At 36.7% G+C, this 27,750-nt stretch overlaps 1 pseudogene; it reads left to right on the top strand.

Moving 5' to 3' along the window:
* LOC141511961 (vesicle-trafficking protein SEC22b pseudogene) lies at window positions 1-26,172 on the top strand (annotated as a pseudogene).
* The last annotated feature ends 1,578 nt before the right edge of the window (window positions 26,173-27,750 follow it).

Genomic DNA, 27,750 nt, shown 5'->3' with positions numbered 1-27,750 from the left:
ATGTCTGAACACACTCACTATCAAGATCCTCTGGTCCTTGTCACAAACTGTTTGGATCCTCTTAGCTGCGTCCTTATTCAGGGCACGATTCACTGGCAGCAGGTGTTTGTTCATTTTGATAAATGTCAGCTTCTTAACATTCGCTTTGGAGAGGAAAGTGTGACAGACACTGATAATGCCCTTGCTGAACTGAAGGTACCCTCGCCGAGCATGCTAGAGGGCAACCAGCTTACAAACTTTATAGCCACATGCGTTTGATCTGGACCCAATCTTCACTTTCCTTGCCAATATCAGAATGGCTCTGTATCTGCAGACATACCCCAGATGTCCTGCAATCATCTAACTGATCTAGACTCTGGGGAGTCTATAGCCTCCAGTGATGTAAAATTAGACAGGAAGCCAAAGTCTTCCAAGCAGTACCCCTGGGGATTTCTTAAGTGCACTAATGTACTAATTGAGTATTGTTGCTATGTTTCCAGTCATCTTCCTGCATTTGCAACCAATCCCCTCTTTCTTAATCATGTTGCTTTCCTCAGGCTAACTTAATAAAAACTCCCACAAAGTCAATATAAGAACTGGTGGGGCATATGTGAAGAGCTAGTGGGACAGAACTGTCCAAGGTACTGGATCCTACTATGACTAGAAGCAGAGTGACAGGGACAAGAATAGAGAACTTGATATTTACTACAGTGGATCAGAGTCTAATGTTGGCTCTTTGAAACTCATTCTTTGTAAATACCATGCCTCAGGAAAAGATGCTTGAAATAAAACATGTCATTGTGTGTCTTGTGTAAATCTTATTGTTCTCTGAAGGTTCAGATTACTAAGTACTACTGCCACAAACATGACCACCACCACCACCACCACCACCTTCATCACCTCCACCAACAATATCTTTCTATTTATATAATGCTTGAATGTTTTCTTCACAAACCTTCTAAGATAGATTTTGAAAATATTATTATAAATATGAACTATGTAAAATCAAAAAGATTTATGGTATAGTAGAACCCATGTTATAGAATTGATGGAGTGATGGATTTGAAGTCAATGGTTCTAGGTCTGGATCCTGTTTTTGCTATTTACTGTGTGTGTAAACTGATGGAATACTCCAATGGATTAGATCAGCTGATCAATAGCAAACTTTTATTAAGTCCCTACTTTGTGCTCAGTATACTTTTAGACAAGAAAGACAAAGAAATAGTTTGAAGAATCAGAAGTAAAAGAAGAACCAAAAAAGGGAGTACATATTAAAGTACTAAATTTTGTATAGGAACAAAGAGGAGAGAAAGAAGGAAAGAGAGAGGGGTGAGAGGAAGGGAGAGAGAGTGGGGAGGGAGGGAGGGAGAGAGAGAGAGAGATCACAAAGTTTTAGGGAGTAGGTGGGATAAACCTTGACACTAAGGAAGATAGATAGAATGTGGAGGCATGATAGTGAAAGGGGTTAACATTCTAGCTAAACAGTTATGAGTGCATTTTATCTGTAAAAAACTGAGACTAGTTTACATATAGGTTTCTAGATTGGAAGCAGGGAAATGATTACTTTTCATCCATTCTTTGTGAATATAATTTAAATAGGGAATCATGAAGCAAAAAAGAAAGTTTGAATAGGAAAGGACCATATCAATTGAAAAAAACCATGAAATTTTAGAGTGGAAAATCTTAGTTAAAAATCATGAACCTGGGGGTGGCTAGGTGGCACAGTGGATAGAGCACTGGCCCTGGAGTCAGGAGTACCTGAGTTCAAATCTGGTCTCAGACACTTAATAATTACCTAGCTGTGTGGCCTTGGGCAAGTCACTTACCCCAATGCCTTGCAAAAAAAAACTAAAAAAAAAATCATGAACCTAAAGATTACTTAATAATCTGATTACTGTTCTCATTACCAAGAACCAATCTTTTAAGTATAATTTATTAAATATTGTATTAAACAAAAAGTTGCTTTAGTTCTGCCTTTTCAGTTATGTATTAAATCACATTGATTAAATAATTATCCATTAGAACCTGCTATGGGCAAGAAAGACATAATGAAAAATAGCACCAAACCTCCAGGAGCTTATATTCTAATAGTGAAATTTATTCATTAACACCAAAGGTGGGGGTATATTTTTCTGTCAACGGTCATCTAGATATTTAAAACATCATTCATCTGCTATATCTGGTCTAATATTTAATTAATTCACCCCTTAAAAAGCACCTAGATTTATTGAATTTCAAATCCTGCCTGTGGTTACCATGGCAGTATCAGACCAAATGATTTCATAGGCTTTATATAACTGAGTTGCAGACTGGATGTTTACTGCTCCTGATTTACACAAATAAGTAAATTCTCTTGAGGAGAGAGAAACATTTACAACTACAGGGATCAGTAAAGTTTCTCTAAAGATGTGATAACTGAGTTGTCTAGAAGAAAGCTAAGAATTCTAAGAATCAAGGCAAGTAATTAATCCTAGGCATACAGGGCCATCTGTATAAAGGTCCTGAATTTGGGAAGTGGAAGGCTTAGTTTGGGGAACAGTAAAAAAAACTAAACAAAATCAGCTTGTTTGACTGGAAAGCAGACAGCAAGAGGAGGAGAAATTATAATAAGCCTAAAAATATAGGTTGGAACCATATCATGAAAGGCTTTAAATTCTAATTCTAAGTCAAGGAGTTTATATTTTATTTTAGAAGAAAGAAAGAAAGAACTACTGAAGGTTTTGAATATATAAGTAACATGGACAAGAATATTTGTGATATTAGGAAAATCATTTCAACAAGCAAATGGGAAAGGGGATTATAAAAGGAAATTTCTGCCTGACCTAGAGTGGTAGATATATGTGAGTGGAAAAATGGGAAAGTGTGAGAGATATTGTAGATATAGACTTGGCAAGACTTGGAAAAAAAGGTTGGATATGGGGAAGAAGGAAAAGAAAAGGAGAAATTGAGGAAGACACTGAGGTTATGAACCTGAATGATTGAAAGGATAGCAATGTACTCAGTGGAAGTAAGAGAGCTTGAAAGAAAAGTAAGTTTAGTGGAAAAGATAAATTATGGTTTGTTCAGTTGGAAGTATTTATGCAATATTATGTAGAAATAATTGCTATATTTTCTGGATATTTACATTACATTAGAAAACTATTCAAATTTATTTTTTTTTCAAATTAAAACTCTACCCAATAGATTCCAGGGATAACGAAGTCAATTGTCCTTGAGGCAACTGATTCTACTTGTGGATAATTATTTCTGAACAACTGAGTGTTTGTGTATGTATGCATATGTGTATATAGGTATGTACATATATTCTTCAATCTTTCAAAAAATTCCAATGAGAGTGAAGTACAAGAATTGACTGTAACCCCTCTTCCCACATTTCCCCCTCCATTTTAAAAGTTGTTCTTCGTATGCCTCTTTAATATGCAATAATTGTCTCTATTCTACCAATCTCTTCTCCCTTTTCCCAGTGCATTTTTTTAACTCCTTAAATTTTTTGGAGATCATTGCAACATAATCAACTCAATCTTGTGTTCTCTGACTAGGCAAATCCTTTAAATTGCTCTAACAATGACACAGTTCTTAGGAGTTACATATATCATCTTATCATATAGAAATATAAGTAGTTAATTTTATCAAACCCCTTATTATTACTCTTGCATGTTTAGTATTTTGTGCTTCTTTTGAGTTTTCCATTCAAATATCAAATTTTCTATTCATTTCTGGTCTTTTCATCAGGAATGCTTGAAAGTTCTCTAATTCTTTGAATATCCATTTTCCCCATGAAGAATTATACTCAGTTTTTCTGGATGGATTTTTCTTGGGTGTAATCCTAGCTTCTTTGCCTTCCAGGATATCATATTCCAAACCTCCTACCTCTTTAATGGTATAGGTTCTAAATCTTGTGTGATCATAATTCAATAATTCTCAAATTATCATTTATTAATTTGTTTTCCAGGTTAATTGTGATTATGATATCAATAGCATTTTCTTCTAGTTTTCATTTTCTTCTGACTTCATTTTATTGTTATTTGATCAATTTTAATTTTAAAGGAATGATTTTATTTAGTGTGATTTTTACCTCTTTTTCCATTGACCAATTCTGCTTTTTAAAGAACTCTTCTCTTCAGTAGATTTTTGTGACTCTTTTGACATTTAGTCATTTCTGTTTTTTAAGGTATTATTTTCTTCAGTATTTTTATACTTTTTTTCCAAGCTGTTAATTTTCTTTTCACAATTTCTTTATATTGCTCACATTTCTTTTTACCATTTTGTTTACATTACAACTCATTTCTTTATTTCTTCCATGAGGTTTTGTTGGGTTTGGGAACAATTAAAATTTTTCTTTTAGTTTTTTGCCTTGGTCTACATTACCACCATAGTATCTTTTTTATGGTCAATTAATTTTTTTGTTTACTCAATTTTTCTAGCCTGTTTCTTGAATTTGAACTTTATGTTAAAGTTGAGCTCAGCTCACTTTGGGATTGTGAGGCACTGTGCCAACTTTGAGACTTTTTTGTGTTGCTTTTTTTTCAAAGTTAGTTTTGAGTCTGCATGTTTGGTGCCTCCAGGTGGTGTGATCCTGTGATAGGTATGGTCACTGCTCTCCTGGTCTGCTTTCTATTCTTTACCCAAGAAGGTCTCTTGCTATCATGCAACCATAAATGCTAGTATTTCTCTTTGCTTTGGAACTGTGTTCTGGGCCCCTGCTCCCTTGTGAGCAACCATCAGTGCTCCTTTCTGCCCTGAATCTGCAACACAGAATTTCATATGGGCATTACAGTTGCCAATTAGCAACAGTTTTACCCAGTGCCAGCAAAGAATCTCTTGTAATATTTTTCTGAACAGTTGTTCCATCTCCTTACAATCTCTGGGCTGAGAGTGTCTAAAGTAGCATCTATTGTTGATGCCACCCTCCCTGTAAGTTCTGGACAGGCTTTCATCCTGTTGTCACATACTTCTATTTATCTATCATATTTTCTTAGGCTGAAAAAATATCTCACCCCAACTTCTTTTTTGGCTCTACCACTCCAAAATTTGATTTGAGGCTTTATTTTAAAGTTTTTTGGAGGTGAATGTTAGGAGAGTTCAGTTCTTGGTTTCTCCACCCATGGATAATTTTAATTGTTAGGCAGATTTTCCCTTGTCATCAGTTCCAAACCTCCAAATCTGTCATTTTCATCTTTGGCTTCTTCTCTTATACTCTAGGGGCCAGTGGGGAATTTGGATTGAAGACATTATTATTCCAAGGAAATTTCTGAAAACAAGTCTCATCAGCATACTTCATAGCTTTGATGATATTTTAATAAAAGGACACAAAGTGAATGAAGTGTGTCCTGAAATATTGATGGACCATATAAAGAATCTGAAAGGGTCAGCCTAAGTGCAATTGGATTACCATAAGGGGTAGTAGCAAGAGCAGTGAACTTAGAAGATAGATTTAAACACCAGTTTCAAAATTTACTGTGGACCTGAGTTTCCTTATCTGCAAACTGGGGATAATATTATTTATACTAATTACCATATAGGATTATTTTAACAGGATTATTATCAAGATAACATCAGCAAAATATTTTAAAATGGTAAAGCACTATATATAAATGTGAATTATTATTAAGATGAGAGCATTAGCCACAATTCTGAACACAATTCAATAGCCTTCACCTATATGACTTCTGATCCTTTGACTTTTCAAATGAACTTGGTTAATATCCATTGACATAAATGTTAATTGACTATCTTCCAGTACCTCCCCTATATATAAATGCCACTTGGATGGCATTTAGGTTGTATGGAACAATTTGTGTTTTCAAGAGGGGAAATTTTACAAATTGTGCTTCTCTTTTCTTTCAGCTTGAGCTGTTTTCTCCTGGGAAAACAGCTTTTTGCTTGGCAAAAATGGATGTGAAGCATTGGCGAAAACGAAAGGCCGTTTTCATTGCAAAGAAAACTGCCTTTTGCTTTTGCCAAAAAAAGCAAAACATATGAGACAAAACCACAAATATTTCCCTGTTTGCAAACCCTGTGAAAACGTGATTTTTCACCAGCGGTGAGAATATTTTCCCACACAACTCTTCCAACTTCTAAAAATTATCCTTTCATATGGTAAAATTCATAATTTACACCTGCTGTACCTCATAACTCTCATCAAGTGTTATTAATATTGTCATTAAACATTTTTGAGGAACATTTGTATTATCTAGAACACCAGAACTCTTACCTAGGTGCTTCAAATCTTAGTAACCTAAAAATGATAGAACTACTAAGGACTGATGATTGGCTGACCACAGTAGCAAAACTAACAAAAGGAAGAAGTTAAGGTGTTGAATTTCAGATAGTATACAACAGTCAATTGATATAAAGTTAGTGTAGTGTGATTAAAAATGGTATCTGTAGTCAGGAGATTGGATTCAAATTCTAGTTCTAATATGTGTATATTTGTTCATGATCCTAATCACTAAATAAGGAAAATAATTCTTGTGAGTTATTGTTATGGAGAGATACAGTGTACTGTAGTAACAGGACAACTGGTCAGGAAGACTTAAATTCATTGTAGTGTGTCCCTGGGAAATTAATCTGTAAAATGGGTACGTTTTTATCCTGGGGTACATGGATGAATTTCAAAGGGTGTTGCATGAGAAAATTTAAAGCTCTATTTTCACTAGCCTCTAATTGAAATTAAGCATTACCTTCAATTATTTAAACCATTTTTTGAGGCACCTTAGAATTATCTAGAACACTAGGTCTCCTACCTAGGGTGCTTCTAATCTTTTTTTAAGATTTTTATTTATTTTGAATTTTACAATTTTCCCCCTAATCTTACTTCCCTTCCCCACCTCCTGCAGAAGGCAATTTGCCAGTCTTTACATTGTTTTCATGGTATACATTGATCCAATGAATGTCATGAGAGAGAAATCATATCCTTAAGGAAGAAACATAAAGTATAAGAGATAGTAAGATCAGACAATACGTATTTTTTTTTTCTAAATTAAAGGTAATAGTCCTTGGTCTTTGTTCAAACTCCACAGTTCTTTCTCTGGATGCAGATAATATTCTCCATCACAGATAACCCCCAAATTGTCCCTGATTGTTGCACTGATGGAATGAGCAAGTCCATCAAGGTTAATCATTGCCCCCATGTTGCTGTTAGGGTGTACAATGTTTTTCTGGTTCTGCTCATCTCACTCAGCATCAGTTCATGTAAATTCATCCAGGCTTCCCTGAATTCCTATCCCTCCTGATTTCGAATAGAACAATAGCATTCCATGACATACATATACCACAGTCTGCTAAGCCATTCCCCAGTTGAAGGACATTTACTTGATTTCCAATTCTTTGCCACCACAAACAGGGCCACTATGAATATTTTTGTACAAGTGATGTTTTTACCCTTTATCATAATCTCTTCAGGGTATAGACCCAGTAGTGATATTGCTGGATCAAAAGGTATGGTGCTTCTAATCTTAGTAACTCAAAGATGATAAAACTACTAAGGAGTTGATGACATCATTATTCTGAGAAGAGGTTCATAGGTTCACCTAATTGCCAGTGTGAACTATGACACACAAAAGGCAACCAAGAATGCTTAATATTAGGCTTTAAAATATAAAGAATATGATCAGCTTCTTTACCAGGGAGTTCTTTAAACCATTGAAATCACAGATCCAGTCCCTATCCCTGTCTAATTCTTTGGATAATAGTAATTGTTCTGTTTATCTCCTGGGCCTATTATGAGGAAAGCATTTTGTAAACCCTGAAATCACACACACACACACACACACACACACACACACACACACACACACACACTCTCTCTCTCTCTCTCTCTCTCTCTCTCGCATATATGTAAATTATTCTTCATCAATTAAGAATAACTCAAAAGGAAAAGTTTAACAAAGAGGAATGAAGTCAAAGCATGGAGATAATGGTTAATAATATCATGAAAGATCAATGATCAGAAGTGGACCATAGAGGTCTTTGTATAGGTCCCTACATTAAAAAAAAATTGTGATCTTGGAAAAGTCACTTGACATATATGTTCATCAGTTTCCTTATCTGTAAAGTAAGGGGTTTGGGTTAGATATTCTCTTAGGTCTTGTTCATCTCTTCAATGCTGTAAGAAAATTAGAGATACATCTTGAAATATAGAAATAATGGGGCAACAAAGAACTAATCCTTCCTCTGCTGATTATAAGCAATTTCACTTCCACCATTATAAATCAATAGATATATGCTATACTTTGTGATGTGTAACTTTACCAATTTTCTTCTCATTGTTATTCAAGGGTAAGCCTTTAAAAGATATGTCAGTAGATCAAGAACTCTGACAGAGCCGACCAATCTGGTTCATTGACAAAAGGTTGGCAATAGAAAGTGAATTTTTAGTTACAACTCATGAAGCATATACTAAAATCTTGAGGGAACAGAATTTATATCCATGCCAAGAGAACCTACACAGATGAAATCAAAGATTATTTTATAATATTGAAGTGATAATGTACAATTTAAATGTTTTCCCAATTTCCCTTGTTAAAATGTTCCATTTTGTAATTACTCTATTTGACTTCATGTTTTTCCTTATACCCCAAATGACCCTCTCTTCTGTGATGTAAGTTAATTTCTTCTCATTCTGCCCTTTGAAAGTGGAGGTTAGTTGTTCATCTTTTATTATAAAATGTCAAAATAAAAAAATAGGTGCACCTTATTGTATGCAATAGATATGTCTCTGATAGCTATATGAATCAAATTTACATTTTGATTTATTTGAAACAGAAAATTGAACTGAATGACCTCTAAGGAACTGACTTCAGGAACTGACTAAAGAAAATGTATGATGAGCATTTTACAAAGTAGAGTCCTTTTACAAAGGATTCCTTTATGAAAAGTCTTACTTGTTATATATAATACCAGACTTTTATACATTGAATTTGCTAAAAATGAATGGCACCAATAATTTTCAGAATTTTTTTGATATATTCGTGGTTTGTGTACCTATAATGCTTTTTTTTTAAGTTCTTTTTCAGCTTTTGGGGTTACTTCTCTAAATTGTAAAGATGTCATTATGGGAGGCAATTACTATGTTCTAAGTGATTTTTGATACCAATTCATAGATTAGGGTTTACAAAGCTAACTGCTTGCAATCTATTTATCTTTTACTAGACATTATGCCTGTGATTTAGATAGCTGCTACTAGCTGGTAAATCATGTCTGGATGGGGTTACATAGTTCAAATAGCTAGAAGCCAGGGGCAGCTAGGTGGCACAGTGGATAGAGCACCAGCCCTGGAGTCAGGAAGACCTGAGTTCAAATATGACCTCAGACACTTAATAATTACCTAGCTGTATGACTTTAGGCAAGTCACTTAACCCCATTGTCTTGCAAAAAAACTAAAAACAAAACAAAACAAATACCTAGATGCCCAATAAGAATTGGGGAACATGCAGTGACTAGGTGGTGCAGTGGATAGAGCACCGGCCCTGGAGTCAGGAGTACCTGAGTTCAAATCTGGCCTCAGATACTTAATAATTACCTAGCTGGGTGGCCTTTAGCAAGTCACTTAACCCTATTTGCCTTGCAAAAACCTAAAAAAAAAGAATTGGGGAACACAACATGGAATCTCATCAATTATACTCGTCTATAAAATTTCAACTATCAAATTATAAAGCACAATTGTGAACTAATAATTATGTATAAGAAAGTAAACATTCTTTCTTATATATTCTTTATAGTAAAATTTAGGCACATGAAAATATCAATATTCTATTTGAACACCTCTTTAATTTAAGTGTTCAATTAGCATAAATTTATTTCCCCCCCCAATTTTTCCCATTGGGGATATAAAGAAGAATAAAACTCTTTTTTACAATATGCATAGTTAAGCATACATATTCTTACATTGTCCATGTCCAAAAATATATGACTTGACTTCTGGGGCAGGGCCAAGATGGTGTGTGAAGCTAGGAAACTCCCAGAACTTTTCCTGAAACAACTTAAAATGAAGCCTCTATACAGACCTTAAAGTTATAGATCCCACCAAAAAGAAAACCAAACAAAATAAGTTCTCAATTCAAGATACTGTAAAGGATCTTCAGTGAAGGTCTGGTTCTTGAGGTAAAGGGGAAATATATCCTACCATAGGTGGGAGAGTGGGGAAGCCATTGGTAGCCTGTTAGCCACAAAGCAGCTCAGGTCCCAACTCAGCAAACCAGCTTGATAGCAGGCCAGCAGGGAGGGTCCCAACCCCAGACAAAGTCTGAGCCCTGGGAACACTATGGCCATGGTTGGGAACAAACTTCTGAAGAGGCAATGCCTGGGCATAGAGGAAAGAACAAATCTCTGTTTAGCTAACACCTGGGCTGCACAGGCATGACCTTAGCAAGCAATAAGCTAGGGATCAGTTCTTGACCCAACTACAAAAAACTTGAGACTATACTCCCTGAACCCCAGGATCAAAGCTCAATTATCAAAATGAACAAAAAACCAAAACTAGACATAGAGCACTAACCATAGAAAGCTATTCAGAGAGGAATGATAAAAATGCCATCTCATAAGAAGGTAGTGACACATTACATACATATGAAGCCTCAAAGGAGTTTATGAATTGATCTGAAATCTAAAACCTCATGGAAGAACTCAAAAAGAATTTATTTTTAGGTTTTTTTTGCAAGGCAGATGGGGTTAAGTGGCTTGCCCAAGGCCACATGGCTAAGTAATTGTTAAGTGCCTGAGGCCAGATCCGAACACAGGTACTCTTGACTCCGGGGCTGGTGGTCTATCCACTGTGCCACCTAGCCGCCCTCAAAAAAGAATTTTTAAAACCAAAGAGGAAAAGTAAAAGAAAAATGAAAAAAAAAAAAGAAATTATAACCATGTGGGAAATTGTGAAAAATTGACTAAAGTAATCAACTCCAAGTAAAAATGACCAACTGGAAAACCAATGTAACTCATAAAAAATTAAATTGACCAATTGGAAAATGAAAACAACTCATTTATAACTAAAATTGGTCAACTGGAAAAGGAAACACAAAAGCTAACTGAAGAAAATAATCTTAAAAATCAGAATTGGACATATGGAAACCAATGACTCTATGAGACATCAAGATTATATCAAACAAAACCAAAAGTCTTAAAAAATAGAAGATGATGTAAATGCCTTTTAGGGAAAACCAAACTAGTTGGAAAAATAGATCCAGAAGAGATAATTTATGAATTATTGGTCTACCTGAAAGCCTCAATTTAAAAAAAAGAGTCTAGAAAAATTCTTTTTGGAATTTATCCTAATATCCTAGAACAGGGTTGTCCAATCTTATGTTATCTTAGGGTCACATTAAAATAAAATAATTTTTGAGGGCCGCACCCAGAATAAAAAATGCAGTACACTTATATAATAGTTAATTTGTAGTCTTATCTTAGATTTAGTAAATGCTAAGAAAAAGTCATGGCATTTTTAGCTTCTTAAAAAAGTGGGGAACACATGTTATCAACACGACAGAAAGCAAAGTCAAAACAGCAAAGTGACAGCACAACCGTATAAAGATAGATGCATACTGACTAGTCTGTATTGCACAGAGAGAACACATCCCACAGAGAATAAAAATTCCATATGATATGTTCCATCCATAATACTGCTCAAAATACCAAAGAAAAATCATATCAACAAGATTTTTTATTAGTGATGTAATTAAAAATCTAATATGCAGTTCATACAAATTAGTTTATTTTTTTCACTTGTGAAAATTAAAACTGGGTTTTACCACATAAAATCAGACTGTGGGAAGCATGTGACCTATGGGCCATATTTTGGACAGCCCTGTCCTAGAACAAGAAGAAAAAAAATCTTTGAAAGAATCTACCAGTCACCTCCAGAAAGAGACTCCAGAATAAAAACTCCAGAGGCAACTAGGTGGGAGAGTAGATACAGCACCAGCCCTGGAGTCAGTAGGACCTGAGTTCAAATCTGGTCTCAGGCACTTAATACTTGATTAGCTGTGTGAACTTCTCAAGTCACTTAATCCCATTGCCTTGCAACTCCCCCTCCAAAACAGAATAAAAACTCCAAGAATATTACAGCCAAATTCTAGAATTCTCAGCTCAAGGAGAACATACTGCAAGTAGACAAAAAGAAGCAATTTAAATAACAAGAAACGATAATCAGAATTACAAGGATTTTTCAGCTTCAACATTAAAGGATTGGAGGGACCAGAATATGATAATCCAGAGGACAAAAGAACTTGGATTACAACAAAGAATTAAATACCCTATAAAATTCAGCTTATTCTTTCATGGGAATAGATAGATTCTCAATGAAATAGTGGACTTCCAAAAAATTTTTGAACAGAAAATTCAATATTTAAATACAAGATTCAAGAAGTGTGTTAAAAGGTAAATGGAAAAGGAGGAAATGCTAGTCAATCACATTAAACTGTATATGTCCCTACAAGGGAAGATAATACTTGTAACTCTTGAGAATTGTCTGCAGTACCTGGCACCTAATACAAAAATTTATCATGTGCTAGGACATAAATCTCACATACTAATGCAAAAATATTAAATGAATGCTTTTAAGATCATGATTCAAAAATTGCATGTAATAAAGAATCATGGAAAGATAAACAAAAAACTGAGTGGTGCAGTGAATAGAGCACCAGCCTTGGAGTCAGGAGTACCTGAGTTCAAATCTGACCTCACACACCTAATAATTACCTAACCATGTGGCCTTGGGCAAGACATGTAACCCAATTGCCTTGAAAAATCTAAAAAAATAGATAAATAAAAAAATCAAATTGGAAACTAAATAACCTAATTTTAAAGATTGAGTGGATCAAACAACAAATCATAAAAATTATAAAGAACTTCATCCAAGACAATGACAACAATGAGACATCATACTAAAATTTATGGGATGTACTCAAAGCAGATTTAGGGAATATTTCAATGCTTATATGAATAAAATAGAGAAAGAAGAGATCAATGAATTGGGCATGCAACTCAAAATAGCTAGAAAAAGAATGAATTAAAAATCCCTAATTAAATAACAAATTAGAAATTGTGAAAATCAAAGGAGACATTAAACAATTGAAAGTAAGAAAATCATTGAACTAATAAATGAAACTGAGTTGATTTTGTGAAAAAAAATCCAATAATATAAATAGATGTTTAGTTAATCTGATTTAAAAGAAAGATGAAAATCAACAATGAAAAGGCGGTACTCACCATCAATGACTAGGAAATTAAAATGATAATTCAGAGCTATTTTGCCCAACTGCATGCCAATAAATTTGACAATCTAGGTGAAATGGATGAATATTTTCAAAAATATAAACTACCCAGATAACCAGAAGAGGAAAAAATACTTAATCCCTTTTCAGAAAAAGAAAGTGAAGAAACCATCAATAAACTCCCTAACAAAAAAACTCCAGGCCTAGATGGATTTACAAATAAATTCTACCAAACATTTAAGGAACAATTAATTCCAATTCTATATAAACTATTTTAAAAAATAGGAGTTCTGCCAAATTCCTTTTATGACACCAATATGGTGATGATACCTAAACCAGGAGCAGTCAAAACAGACAAAATTCTGGAACAAATACTGTAATGAACAATGATGCAAAAATATAAAAAAGTATGTCTCATTCTGCAACATGAATCCATCACCTGTAAGGAGATATGCAACATACTTCATCATTGATTCTCTGGAATTGTGAATGATTACTTAATTGAGCAGAATTTTCAAAATTTCAAAGTTCTCTGTCTTTGAATATTTTTTTTCCTCTCTTGATGCTACTCAATTCATTCTGCATCAGTTCATACAATTCTTCCCATATTTTACTGGAACCATTCTTTTTCATCATTTCTTTTAGCACAATACTATATAATTACATTCAACTATATTTTAATTGATAGGTAGCCTTTCTTCTTTCTATTTCTTTGCAACTGCAAAATAGCTGCCACAATTATTCATATATATATATATATATACATATATACACATAAAGTTTTATATTTATATATGGGTCCTTTCCCTCTTTCTTTGCTCTCTTTGGAGTATATATGCCTAGTAGTAGTAGTAGTAGTAGTAGTAGTAGTATTGGGTAACATGGTATGTATAGTTTGGTAAAATTTTGGTCATAGTTCCAACAGGCATTCCAGAATGGCTGAACCAATTTATATCTCCAAGAACAATATAACAGTTTTTCTGTTTTCCTACAATGTCAAACAACAATGTCATTATTCTTTTTTGTCAACTATGTCAATCTGATGGGTATGAATTGAGATGCTCCTCCTCAGAATTGTTTTAGTTTGCATTTCTCTAAGCTTGAGTGATTTGAAGGCATTTTCCTATGTGACTACTGATTTGAAAATTGCCTTTCATAGAATTTTACTAATAAAAATTTTAACTTAATTTCAAAACCCACCATTGAATCCATTGAATGAACTAGAGTATACTGGAAGAATGTTCAAGTAGACTAAGAAAACTTGTATTTGGTGACATCTAGGATCATTTCCATAGTAGGAGTTACTCTAAAGTTATGGACTGAGTACAAGTAGAACCCAATTTGTAACTGTTGAATACAAGTAGAACCCAATATATAATGTTGAATGCAAGTAGAATCCAATTTATAAATGTATTATGTTCTAAACATATATTCCTATGCTTATATACACATATATTTCTATGTTTTTCAGTTATTTGTACTGTATAGATTATATAATTGAATTCGGACCATATTTAACCTTGGGGGAAAAAAGACGAAATTTTTTTGACTTGGGAAATTCCTCCTCTACAATCCAAAATTGTCATAATTTCAATATCACACTTCCTTGCCTTTCATGGCCTTTCTTTTTGTCTCCCAAACATCTGTTATTCCTCTGTTGCTGCTCCTCTGTACATTTTTCTTCTGACTAGGTCTTCAGGTAAAGGGTTACATGCCTGGCCTCTTTGGTCTTTTCTAAGGTCCTCTAGGGATCTGTTTCTAGTGTTGCAAATGGCAAACTTAAAACAAATTTCAAAAAAAAAAGCAAAGCTCAACAAGGAATAACTTAAGTGAAAATGGATGATTCTGTGAAGCAGTCCAAGAACTTTTTCCAGGTTAGGTCACTTGGGGGACACTCAGGGCATTTGCCTAGTTATCTGCATTCTTTTGGTAATTTTTCAGAGGAAGAAAAGAGGAAAGGGGTAGCAATGGTATATCTATTAGTCCTGGAATCATTAGTCTATCATTTGGCTTTATTGGAACATTTTGTATCACCATAGAAATTCCCTCAGAGTCTGCAGCCTGCCCTTTTTGGAACATTGCTCTGCTCCTGTGTACTCTTCTTATTGGTGAGTTCTTTAAGGAACCTCTATTTTGTGGAAAGGCCCAGGCCAGTCATCTTTCATTTCCTCTTTGCTCTCTGCATTCTGATTGCCACCATGCCTCTTCATGGATACTTTCTCCTTCCCCTCTTCTAACTTCCTTTTATATTTTGTCTTCCACCATTGGAATGTAAGCTCTCGAAGGGTGAGAATTGTATTTCATTTTTTGCTTGCATTTGTATACCCAGTGTTTAGAACATTGTTTGGCACATATTAAGCACCAATAAATGTTTTATGATTGACTGACTGATTTACTGATAGCTATTAGAATAGGACTCCAGATTTGGGTCTTTCAATTTCCTCCTCTTGGATCAGATTTTCATGCTTTTCCTCCAATTATGACTGTTCTACAGAAAGTCACAAGTTACTCTGGGAGAACAATGTCTAAACTCATTTTTCTCCATTTCAAGGTATAGCACTGAAGATTGGGAAGAAGAGAGGGTGCTAACTTCAAAACAAATTAAAACTTTTTGCACTCCACAGCCTATTGGGGCAAGAATCTTATCAGCAATGACTAAAAAAGAAATATTCCTTGTCACAGGACAATCTATTCTTTTTTTCCTTTTTTTTAAGTTTTTGCAAGGCAATGGGTTTAAGTTGCTTGCCCAAGGCCACACATCTAGATAATTATTACATATCTGAGACCAGATACTCCTGACTCCAGGGCCAGTGCTCTATCCACTGCACCACCTAGACACCCCAGGACAATCTATTCCCTTTACCTCTTTTAGAGCTGGATAATTAAAGCATCCTTGAATTCTAGGGGGAATAACTTCTTTATACCATATAACCTGGAAAATTTTAGTCATTTTTGGATGAGCAACGGACCCCCACCTTGTAGATCTCAATTGTAAGAGAATTAGCACCAGGTGCTTTGCCACTTTGAAATACCACTACTGACATTCAAAACCTCTTCTTCAGTTGGAGCTTCAGCTAGGGACTGATTGATTTCAACTTGAGGTAAATGGTCAATGGCTTCTGCATCAATTGATGATGGTCTGTTAAAAACACAATGGAAGTGTTCAGCCCATCTGTCTAGGATCATGTCCCTCTCATTAACTGATATGGATCCAACAGCACTGAGTAATTGAGATGCTCCATATGCCTTTGGTCCATAAGTAACCTTCAGGGCATTATAAAGGCATTTTTGTTTGTTATTGTCAGCATAAAATTGGTTTCATCTGCCTTCTCACTGAGCCAAGAGTCCTGCATCTCTCTAAGCTTCACTTGTCCTTTATTTTTTATGGAATTAAATGTGGCCTTAGAAATAGATGAATTATTCTGCTGGTAAACCCTGTGGAGTTCATGTTTTTAATTTAGCAGCTTCTGTATTTCTCCATCATCTTCATCAAACTAGTCTTGGTGTTTGTGAGTGTTCTGGCCTAGATGATGCAGTACTGTACATCAGATCTCTGAAAACTCTTTTTCTGCTTAACTGTTGCCAACTGTGGGTTGGCTCAGTTTTCCCTCCAATTTAGCAACAAACTGTTCCCACTCAGAGAGGCATTCTAATCTCTTGACATTAATTCTTCTAGTAGTCATTTTGCCTTGGGACCACCACTTTGGTTTAATGTGAATATTTAGTTTAGAGAGGATAAGTCTATGATCAGTCCAGCACTAAGAACCATGTGATTCTCACATTCTGTCTCTGTCTCTTCTCCTTACAATCACATAGACTAATAGATGCCAATGTGCATCCAGGAAGTTACATTGAGTTTAGGTAAATGAAAGACAATTTTTGTGATGAGAAGATCATGTGATGTGAAAGTCTTCAGTAGTAGGTGACCATTGCTGTTGCTGCTTCCAACTCCATTCTTCCCAAGGATTTGCTGCCATGTCTGGTAATGAGCCTACTCTAGCATCAAAGTTACCCAGAATTATAAGCTTATGCTCTTTTGGAGCATTGATGATAAGGGTCTCCAGGTCTTCATAAAATTTTTCTTTAACTTCATCACCTAGAAGATGGTCACCTCCCTGAGAGTCAGTGTGGCTTCAGGAAAGATCAAGGAACAGTGTTTTCTGCTTGACAACTCCAGGAAAAAATGCCAGGAACAAAACAGAGGTTTGTATACAACATTTGTGGACCTAACCAAGGCCTTAGATACTATCAGTTGTGAGGGTTATAGAAAATTATGTCAAAAATTGGTTGCCCAGAGAAGTTCATCAGTATTGTATGTAAGTTTCATGATAGCATGCATGTCTGGGTTCTGGATAGTGGATGATGCTCTCGAGAATTCCTGTTCATCAATGGAGTGAAACAAGGATGTGTCCTTGCTCCTATACGTTTTAGCATGATGTTTCAGTCATATTATCAAATGTCATCACTGAGGATGAATGTGGTCCCAAGGTCAGCTGCCACACTGATGACAAATTCTTCAACTTATAAAGGCTATAAGCCAAGACCAAAGTGGAGGGAGTGTTGGTACATGATCCTCTGTTTGCAGATGATTGTGCTCTCAATGCAGCATCTGAAGCTGAGATGCAACAAAGTATGAATTGATTCTCTGCTGCTTATGTTAATTTTGGTTTAACAATTAACACCAAGAAAGCACAGGTGTTCCATCAGCCAGCACCACACTAACCATATGTGGAACTATTAATTACAGCAAATGGAGAACTTTTGAGCAATAGGGACAAATGCACTTACCTTGGCAGTGTCCTTTCCAAGGAGGTACACATCGACAGTGAATCTGACATACACTTTCTCAGAGCTATCTCAGTATTTGGGGGGCTCCAAAAGAAAGTGTGGGAGAGAAGAGGTATTAGACTGACTACCAAACTAAAGATCTCCAGAGCCATTGTGCTGACCTTAAAACCTGGACAGTCTATCAGCATGATATCAGGAAACTGAATTGCTTCCATTTAAATTGTCTTAAGAAGATTCTGAAGATTATCTGCCAGGAGAAGTTACCAGACTCTGAGGGTCTTGAGCTAAACTGCCAAACATTCCAATATTACTAGAGAATGCAACTAAGATGGGCTGGAAATGTTAGAATGCGAAAAAAATTATTTTATGGAGAACTTATGAAGGGCAAGTGCTCTCAAAGGGGTAAGAAGAAGTAATGTCAAGACACCTTGAAGGTCTCACTAGGGAACTTTAGAATTGATTGTACAGCATGGGAGACACTGGCACAGGATTGCCCAACATGGCATGCCCTCATCACTGAGGGTTCTGCTCTCTATGAGGAAGGTAGAATTGAAACATCTAGAAAGAAACATGACATACATAAGTTTAGAGTACCCATCCAAGCTGTTCACATGGATTGTTTGTGCCCAACGTGGTAGAGTATTCTGAGCTCATATTGGTCTGATCAGCCACAGTCAGACTTGCTGAAATTTGTCTCAAACACAGTGATGCCATTTTGGTCTTCTTTGATAGCAAAAGACAAGAATCAAATTTCCAGCCAAGATGGTGGAGAGAAGACAGCCACAGTTCTAAAATCTTCTGGTCTTCCTTCCCCCATATATGATATGAAACAAACCTCTTAACAGAAATCCAATCAACAAAACCCAGAAAGAAAAGCCAGGAGAAAGAACATCTACCTTAGGATTTGTCTTCCACAATCATGGGTGAGTCTGGGTGCAGAGGGTGGACTCTGCCTGGAGCATGGACCAGTGAGCCTGGGAGCCTGGATTAGCCCCAGATTAGCCTGATTAGCAGAGGGGCTGGAGCCCAGGAGCCTGAGGGCCAGAGAACCTGACCTGTTTGATCAGCAGCTGGGCTAGAGCCTAGTTGACCTCGAGGGCCTGGGTCAACTAGGGAGCAGAGGCATTGGTGTTGGTGTTGACTCTTAGGAGTCGGCAGGGCTGGGGGGGGGGGGGTAGAGTTCCAAGTGGGAGAGCTGCACACATCATCCTTGGGCTCCTCTGGTCAGGAGGAACTCAGAGCCCATTTCTCCATTTCAGCTGAGGCCTCTTCCCAGAACAAACACAATTGTAGACTACCTCTGCCCCAGGCTAAGGCCCAGCAGCAGAACCACTTCAGCTGACAATAGGGAGAGCAATCACGTCACCTCAGGGTAGATAGCCCACCACTGACCAAAGACAAAAGTATTTAACAGCTTCAATCACTCCCTCCAGGCCAAGGGAGAGGGCCTCAATCAAGGTCACAGACACTCCCGAGAAAGCAACCAGCACCCCCTACTGGCCAGCTGGAGACATTACACTCAGTGAGCAAATACTTTAGCACCCCCTACTGGCCAGCTGGAGATATTGCACTCAGTGAGTAAAGCCTCTAGGGATCCCCAAACCAAACCTTTGTGAACCAGCCCCTCCCCAACTCAAAGTCTTAGTAAAATGAAGAAAGGCCAGCAGAAAGGAGGGTCCATAGAAAAATTCTTGGAAGGAAAAGACCATAACTCAGAGAGACCTTGAACCTCTGAGGAAAATATGATCTGGTCTCCAGCACAGAAAGACTTCCTTGAAGAAATAAGTCAGGAGTTTAAAAATCAATTGGAAAATTTGGGAAAACAAACCCAAGAGAAGATTAACACCTTGCAACAAGAAAACAAATCACTGGAAAATATAATTGGACAAATGCAAAATGAGAATTATTTTCTCAGATCCTCAATTGGACAAATACAAAATGTGAATAATTCTCTCAGATCTTGGATTGGGCAAATGCAAAAAGAAAATAATTCTCTCAAAACCTCAATTGGTCAAATGGAAAGCTCTTTCAAAAATAGAATTGATCAATTGGAAAAAGGAGTTGCAAAAGCTAAATGAAGAAAACTCTTCTCTAAAAAAATGAATAGTCTGTGGAAACTATTGACTTCATGAGACAGCAAGAGCCTGTTAAACAAAACCAAAAAATAGAAAAAAATAGAAGAAAATGTAAACTACCTCATCAGCAAAACCACTGACCTCGAGAATAGATCGAGGAGGGACACCCTGAGAGTTATAGGCCTTCCTGAAAACATTGAAGAGAAAAAAAAGCCTAGTCTTAATATTACAGGATTTAGTGATGGAACATTGCCCTGATATCATGGAACCAGAGGGCAAAATAGTTATTGAAAGAATACATTGACTTCCAGCCAAGATGGCAGAGAGAAGACAGGCACAGTTCTAAAGTCTCCTGGCCTCTTCCCCATCTATCACATGAAACAAACCTCTTAAATCCGAGGGGCAGCTAGGTGGTGTAGTGGATAAAGCACAGGCCTTGGAGTCAGGAGTACTTGGGTTCAAATCTGGTCTCAGACACTTAATAATTACCTAGCTGTGTGGCCTCGGGCAAGCCACTTAACCCTGTTTGCCATGCAAAAACCTAAAAAAATAAAACAAAACAAAACAAAAGAAATTCGACCCACAAAACCCAGAAAGAAAAGCCAGGAGAAAGAACATCTACCTCAGGATTTGTCTCCAGCAGCAGCACTGGCCAAATTTGGGCGGGTGAGTCTGGGCTCAGAGGGAGGATCAGCCCCGATCAACCAGATTAACAGCTGAATTGGAATCAGGAGTCTGAGGGTCTGAGAGCAGGCCCTGCTGCTTCAGTGGTGGGGCTAGATGGCAGGGGCTTGAGTCAACTAGGGAGTAGAGGCACTAGTGTTGGTGCTGTCCTCCGGGAGCTTGCAGACAGGGCTGGGGGGAGAGTTCCGGTGCAGGAAAGCTGTGGACACCATCCCTGGGCAACTCTGGTCTGAGGAACTCAGAGTCACATTACAGCTCAGACCTCTTCCCAAACAAACAAATGTAAACTAATTCTGCCTCAGGCCCAGGTGTGTGAGCAGAAGAACCAGCCCAGCTGAGGAATGACCTCAGGCCAGGGTAAAGAGCACCACTGATTGAAGGCAAAAGAATTAAATAGCTCCAATTCCTCCCTTCAAGGAAAGGGAGAAGGACTCAATCAAGGTCACAGACACTCCAGAGAAAGCAACTAACACCTCCTTCTGGCCAGCCAGAGAAACTGCTCTCACTGAGTAAAGCCTTTAGCAATCCCAAGCCCCTGGGAACCAGCCCCTCCCCAACTCAAGGTCTTAGCAAAATGAAGAAGGGTCAGTGGAAAGGTGAATCCATAGAAAAATTCTTGGAAGGGAAAGGCCCTAACTCAGAGAGACCTGGAACCTCTGAGGAGAATATGATCTGGTCTTCAGCATGGAAGAAGAAGAAGAAGAAATAAGGAAGGAGCTTAAAAATCAACTGGAAAATTTGGGAGAGACAATACCTTGCAACAAGAAAAGAACACCTTAGAAAGTACAATTGGACAAATACAAAAGGAGAATAAATCTCTCAGATCATCAATTGGACAATTACAAAATGAGAATAAATCTCTCATATCATCAATTGGAAAAATACAAAATGAGAATAATTCTCTCAGATCCTCAATTGGGCAAATGCAAAAGGAAAATAAGTCTCTCAAAACCTCAATTGGTCAAATGGAAAGCTCTTTCAAAAGTAGAATTGACCAATTGGAAAAGGAGTTGCAAAAAGGTTAATGAAGAAAATTCCTCCCCCCCCAAAAGAATGGGGTCTACAGAAACAAATGACTCCATGAGACAGCAAGAATCAGTTAAACAAAATCAAAATATAGAAAAAATAGAAATGTAAAATACCTCATCATCAAAACCACTGACCTCGAGAATATATCGAGGAGGGGCAACCTGAAAATTTTAGGACTTCCTGAAAACATTGAAGAGAAAAAAAGCCTGGACTTAATATTACAAGATCTAGTGATGGAAAACTGCCCTGATATCATGGAATTGGAGGGCAAAGTAGTTATTGAAATAGTACATCGATGCCCACCAGAAAAAGATCCTAAAAGGAAAACACCAAGGAATGTTATGGCCAAACTCCAGAACTATCAGATAAAAGAGAAAATCCTGCAAGCAGCCAGAAAGAAACAATTTAAATATCAAGGAGTTACAATAAGGATCACGCAGGACCTGGCTGCATCAACATTAAGGGATCAAAGGGCCTGGAATGAGATATTTTGAAGAGCAAGAGAGCTTGGATTTCAGCTAAGAATCTACTTTCCCACAAAGCTGAGCCTTCTCTTCCAGGGAAAAAAAGATGGACATTTAATGAAATGGAAGAATTCCAAAAATTTCTGATGAAAAGAGCAGAGCTAAACAGAAAATTTGGACATCAAACAGGAGGTTCAAGAGACACATGAAAAGGTTAAAAGGGGGTGGGTAAAAGGAAAAAAAACCCTGCTATCCAGTAAATTGAAACTGGCTATATCCCAGCATTGGGGGAAAAGATTCTCATAAATCTTGAGAATTGTAACTCTAACAGAAAGAATATACCTAGCCAGAAATGATGGACATTCATGACCTATCCATGAGACTGCTATCTAAAGAGATGTAACTGACTTTAACCCCACTTGGGAGAAAGACTCTAATAACTCTCAAGAATTCTGACTCTTTTCAATAGAATATACTGAACTAGAAGGGACAGACACTCAGAATTTTCTATGACTTAGACAGAATGATCTAAAAAACACTACCTCCTTAAAAAGGGGGACAGGAAAGAGACGGGAGGAGGGAGGGGATTGAATGGGGTAAATCTCATTACACTAAGAGGTACAAAAAACCTATGGTAATAGAGGGGAAGGAAGGGAGCAGATGAGAAACACCTGAATCTTCTTCTCATCAGACTTGGCTTAAAGTCAACTTACACATACTCAGTTAACTTATAAAACACCTAATCTTTCAAGTACTAAAAGGGGAAAAGGGGAGGGGGTGATGGAGAAAGGGAAGGGGAGTGGGGGGAAAAAGGGGAAATAACAAAAGGAAGGGAAGGGGAAAGGGAAAAAGGGAAAGGGGAAAGAAAGGGGAGGGTGTGATATAGGAGGGCAAACACACTGAAGGGGGTGGTATTCAGAAACAACATACTGGGGAATATGGATAAGGGGGGGAAATACAAACAGAGGGAAGATAGCACAGAGGGCAATAAAGAATTAGTAATCATAACCTTGAATGTGAATGGGATGAACTCTCCCTTAAATGTAAGCAAATAGTAGAGTAGATTAAAAACCAGAATCCTACAATATGCTGCTTACAAGAAACTCATTTGAAGCAGAGAGATACATATAGAGTAAAGGTAAAAGGTTGGAGCAAAATATATTTTGCTTCAGCTGAAGTAAAAAAAAGCAGGGGGTAGCAATCCTTATCTCAGACAAAGCAGCAGCAAAAATAGATAGCATTAAAAGAGATAAGGAAGGAAACTTTATCCTCCTTAAAGGTACCATAGACAATAAAGTCATTTCAATACTATATGCACCCAGTGGGACAGCACCCAAATTCTTAAAGGAGAAGCTGAAAGAACTACAGGAAGACATAGACAGCAAAACTCTACCAGTGGGAGACCTCAACCTCCCACTCTCAGATCTAGATAAATAGAATCATAAAATAAACAAGAAAGAAGTTAAGGAGGTAAATAGACTGTTAGAAAAATTAGATATGGTAGACTTATGGAGGAAACTGAACAGGGATAGAAAGGAATATACCTTTTTCTCTGCAGTACATGGAACTTATACAAAAACTGACCATGTACTAGGACATAAAAACCGAATTATCAACTGCAGAAAGGCAGAAATAGTGAATACATCTTTCTCAGATCACAATGCAATAAAAGTCATATGCAATACTGGGCCAAGGAGATTTAGACCCAGAACAAATTGGAAACTGAATAACCTCATTTTAAAAAATGAGTGGACCAAAAAACAAATTATAGAAAGAATTAACCATTTTATCCTAGATAATGATAATAATGAAACAACATACCAGAATCTATGGGATTAATTCAAAGAGACTCTCAGGGGATATATTATAGCTCTAAATGCTTACATGAATAAATTGGAGAAAGAGGAAATGAACTAAACATGCAACTAAAAAAATAGAGAAAGAACAAATCAAAAATCCCCAATTAAATACCAAATTAGAAAGTCTAAAAATTAAAGGAGAAATTAATAAAATCGAAAGAAAAAAACTATTGAATAAAACCAAAAGTTGGTATTATGCAAAAAAGCAATAAAATTGATAAACCTCTGGTCAATTTGATTAAAAAAAAGAAAGAAGAAAACCAAATTGCTAGTATAAATGAAAAAGGTGAACTCACCACCAATGAGGAGGAAATTAAAGTAATAATTCTAAATTATTTTGCCCAACTCTATGCTAATAAATTTGATAATCTAAGTGAAATGGATGAATATTTACAAAAATATAAGTTGCCCAGGTTAAATGAAGAAGAGATTAAATACCTAAACAACCCTATCTCATAAAAAGAAATTCAACAAGCCATCACTGAACTCCCTAAAAAAAAAATCTCCAGGGCCTGATAGATTCACAAGTGAATTCTACCAAACATTTAAGGAATAATTGGTTCCAATTCTATATAAACTCTTTGGAAAAATAGGGAAAGATGGAACTCTGCCTAACTCATTCTATGAAACCAATATAGTGCTGTTACCTAAACCAGGAAGAGTTAAATCAGAGAAAGAAAATTATAGACCTATTTCCCTGATGAATATAGATGCAAAAATCTTAAAATAAAATCTTAGCAAAACAATTACAACAAGTTATCACCAGGATAATACATTGTGATCAAGTAGGATTTATTCCAGGAATGCAGGGTTGGTTCAATATTAGGAAAACTGTTAGTATACTCAATTATATCAACAACATATCTATCACAAATCATATGATCATATCAATAGATGCTGAAAAAGCTTTTGACAAAATATAGCATTCATTCCTATTAAAAACACTAGATAGTGTAGGAATAAATGTACTGTTCCTTAAAATAATTAGCAGTATTTATCTGAAACCATCAACAAGCATTATATTCAAAGGAGAGAGGCTAGAGGCATTTCCAGTAAGAACAGGGGTGAAACAAGTGTGCCCATTATCACCACTACTATTCAATATCGTATTAGAAATGTTAGACTCAGCAATTAGAGAAGAAAAAAGAAATTGAAGGAATTAGAACTGGGAAGTAAGATTGGGGGGAAAACTGTAAAATTGAAATAATATCTTTAATAAAAATTAATAAATAAAGAAAAAATAAATAAAAAACCCAAAATTATAGAATGGAAAAAAAAAGAAAGAATTCATTGCACTTCCGGCCACCTCAAGCAGGGAAGAGGAGATACAGACAAAGGAAGCTACTGGAGTGGAGGGGTTGAGTGGTCTTGGAACAGAGAGCTAGGGAAGACTATTGAGGCTGCCATTGTTGGGGGAGGTATTGGCTCCCCTGTAACTGGAGGAAATTGTGTTGCTGACGATGATCACCCGGGTGGCAGATGGGCTTCCACTGGCAGCCTACATACAGGAAGACGAGCAGTCCGGCCAGGACCTTCAACAGTACCAGAGCCAGGCCAAGCAACTTTTTCACAAATTGAATGAACAGTCCCCTACAAGATATACATTGGAAGCAGGAACCATGACTTTTCATTATATTATTGCACAGGGAATGTGTTACCTGGTTTTGTGTGAAGCTGCTTTCCCTAAAAAGCTGACATTTGTCTACCTTGAAGATCTGCACTCTGAATTTGATGAACAACATGGAAAGAAGATGCCCACTGTCTCCAGACCCTACTCCTTCATTGAATTTGATGTCTACATTCAGAAAACCAAAAAACTGTACATTGACAGCTGTACACGAAGAAACCTAGGCTCCATCAACACTGAATTACAGAGAATCATGGTAGTTAATTGAAGAAGTATTACAGTGAGGGGAAACACTCTCAGCATTGGATTCCAAAGCCAACAATCTGTCTAATTTGTCTAAGAAATACCACCAGGATGCGAAGTATTTGAACATGCATTCCACCTATGCCAAACTTGTGGTGGTTGTCGTGTTTTTTTATCATGTTGATAGTCTACATACGGTTCTGGTGGCTCTGAGCCAGTGAATGCTGTCCCTGACAGGGAAAAGCCTGAACCACGGTAGGCATCTGTTTGCAGGACGCTGAGGCCCAGGTACATTAGGATCCAAATGGGCCTTGTGACTCCGGAGGCCTTGAAAGAATGTTGTCCTGAATGACACAAGCCACCCCTTATTTAGTGAAGCTTAACCCTCTGATGAAGGTCTTGTTGAGGACTGAAGACTTTCTTGGGTGGCAAACCATTTATGGTAGGAAACAGTAGGACCCCCCCCCCTCCCCTTTTCTTCTGAACCCATTGACAAGGGCATTCCCTTTATGGAATGGATCCTTTTAGTGAAGGCAGCTCAAATGGAAACTGTTGAGTGCCAGTGAACATTCCTGATGTGGGTAATGCTTGGTTTTTTCCTGGAATCTGGATCTTCAATGGCCACTCAAACAAGAATCCTGTATGTGAAGTCTGATATCTATCCATATCTTTTTTTTTAGGTTTTTGCAAGGCAAATGGGCTTAAGTGGTTTGCCCAAGACCGGATTTGAACCCAGGTACTCCTGACTCCAGGGCTGGTGCTTTATCCACTGCACCACCTAGCCACCCCAATATGTCCATATCTTAATGTCTTTTTCTTCCTATGATAAGTTAACTTTGTTGTTTTCCTTTTCTGATATTTTTGCTTATTGCACAATGGCTTTGGGATTAAATGAATATTAAATTGAACTGCCTTGAAATTATACCATATCCCCTCCCTGATTAGGAAAGTAACAGACTTTCTATAACTTAATTCTTAAACATAAAAGTTAAACTATTTCGGAAGATCTTAATTTTCTTCCTTAAAACCTGCTTCATATAACACAGAGAAGAGAGCAAATGTGACTGAATAATGATACTGGGTAGAGGCTCAGCACTTACCCCAGCTCCTCTCTCATTTCCACTTATTCATTTTTTTGCTTCTTTTGTTTTTCCCCACTTTTATTTCTGTGATGGGCACTTGAGGGAGCAAAGACAGAAAAGGTCACTTTGATCAACAATCTTAAGCTTCATGACCAACGTTTTCAGTTATAATTCAGAATAGAAAATAGAAAATTTTCATATATGTAGAGAATCATTTTTTGATTTCAGTTTTTCTGTGCATTTTATTACAAATATTTTTAACCAAGGAAGTCTGTCAAAATTACCAATGTTCCTCCTTGTGTATACTCTCTAAAAAAGTTATATTTCTAAGGACAGAAATCTCATTTGCTATATTTTTAATACCTAATTGAATGAAATATGACCTCATATCTACTCTTTTCCCTCACCTGTTTGCTCTTTCTTAAGCACTTGACTCTCTTGTTTTTCCTTACCCTAGGGTGATAGAAATTTTCTTTTACTTTTGGAGGTGGAGTTTTTGAAATGGAGAGAACTGACACATAAGGACTGAGGCAAGGTGAAGAAAGATCTTGCACAACCTATCTATCTCCTACCCAGAGGAAAAAAAGATACTGTTGAAGAAACAGCTTAATCCTCAGCACTTTAAAAATTTCTTTAGTTCGAGGGGTTATCCAAGATCCAATTCCTGTATCCTGATTAGGAGTTGAGAGGGACTGTTTCCCATATAATA

This window comes from Macrotis lagotis, chromosome 2, assembly GCF_037893015.1.
Source record: "Macrotis lagotis isolate mMagLag1 chromosome 2, bilby.v1.9.chrom.fasta, whole genome shotgun sequence".
NCBI lineage: Eukaryota > Metazoa > Chordata > Mammalia > Peramelemorphia > Peramelidae > Macrotis > Macrotis lagotis.
The sequence above is the reverse complement of the archived record's forward strand: the minus strand, read 5'-3'. Positions and strand labels throughout refer to the sequence as shown.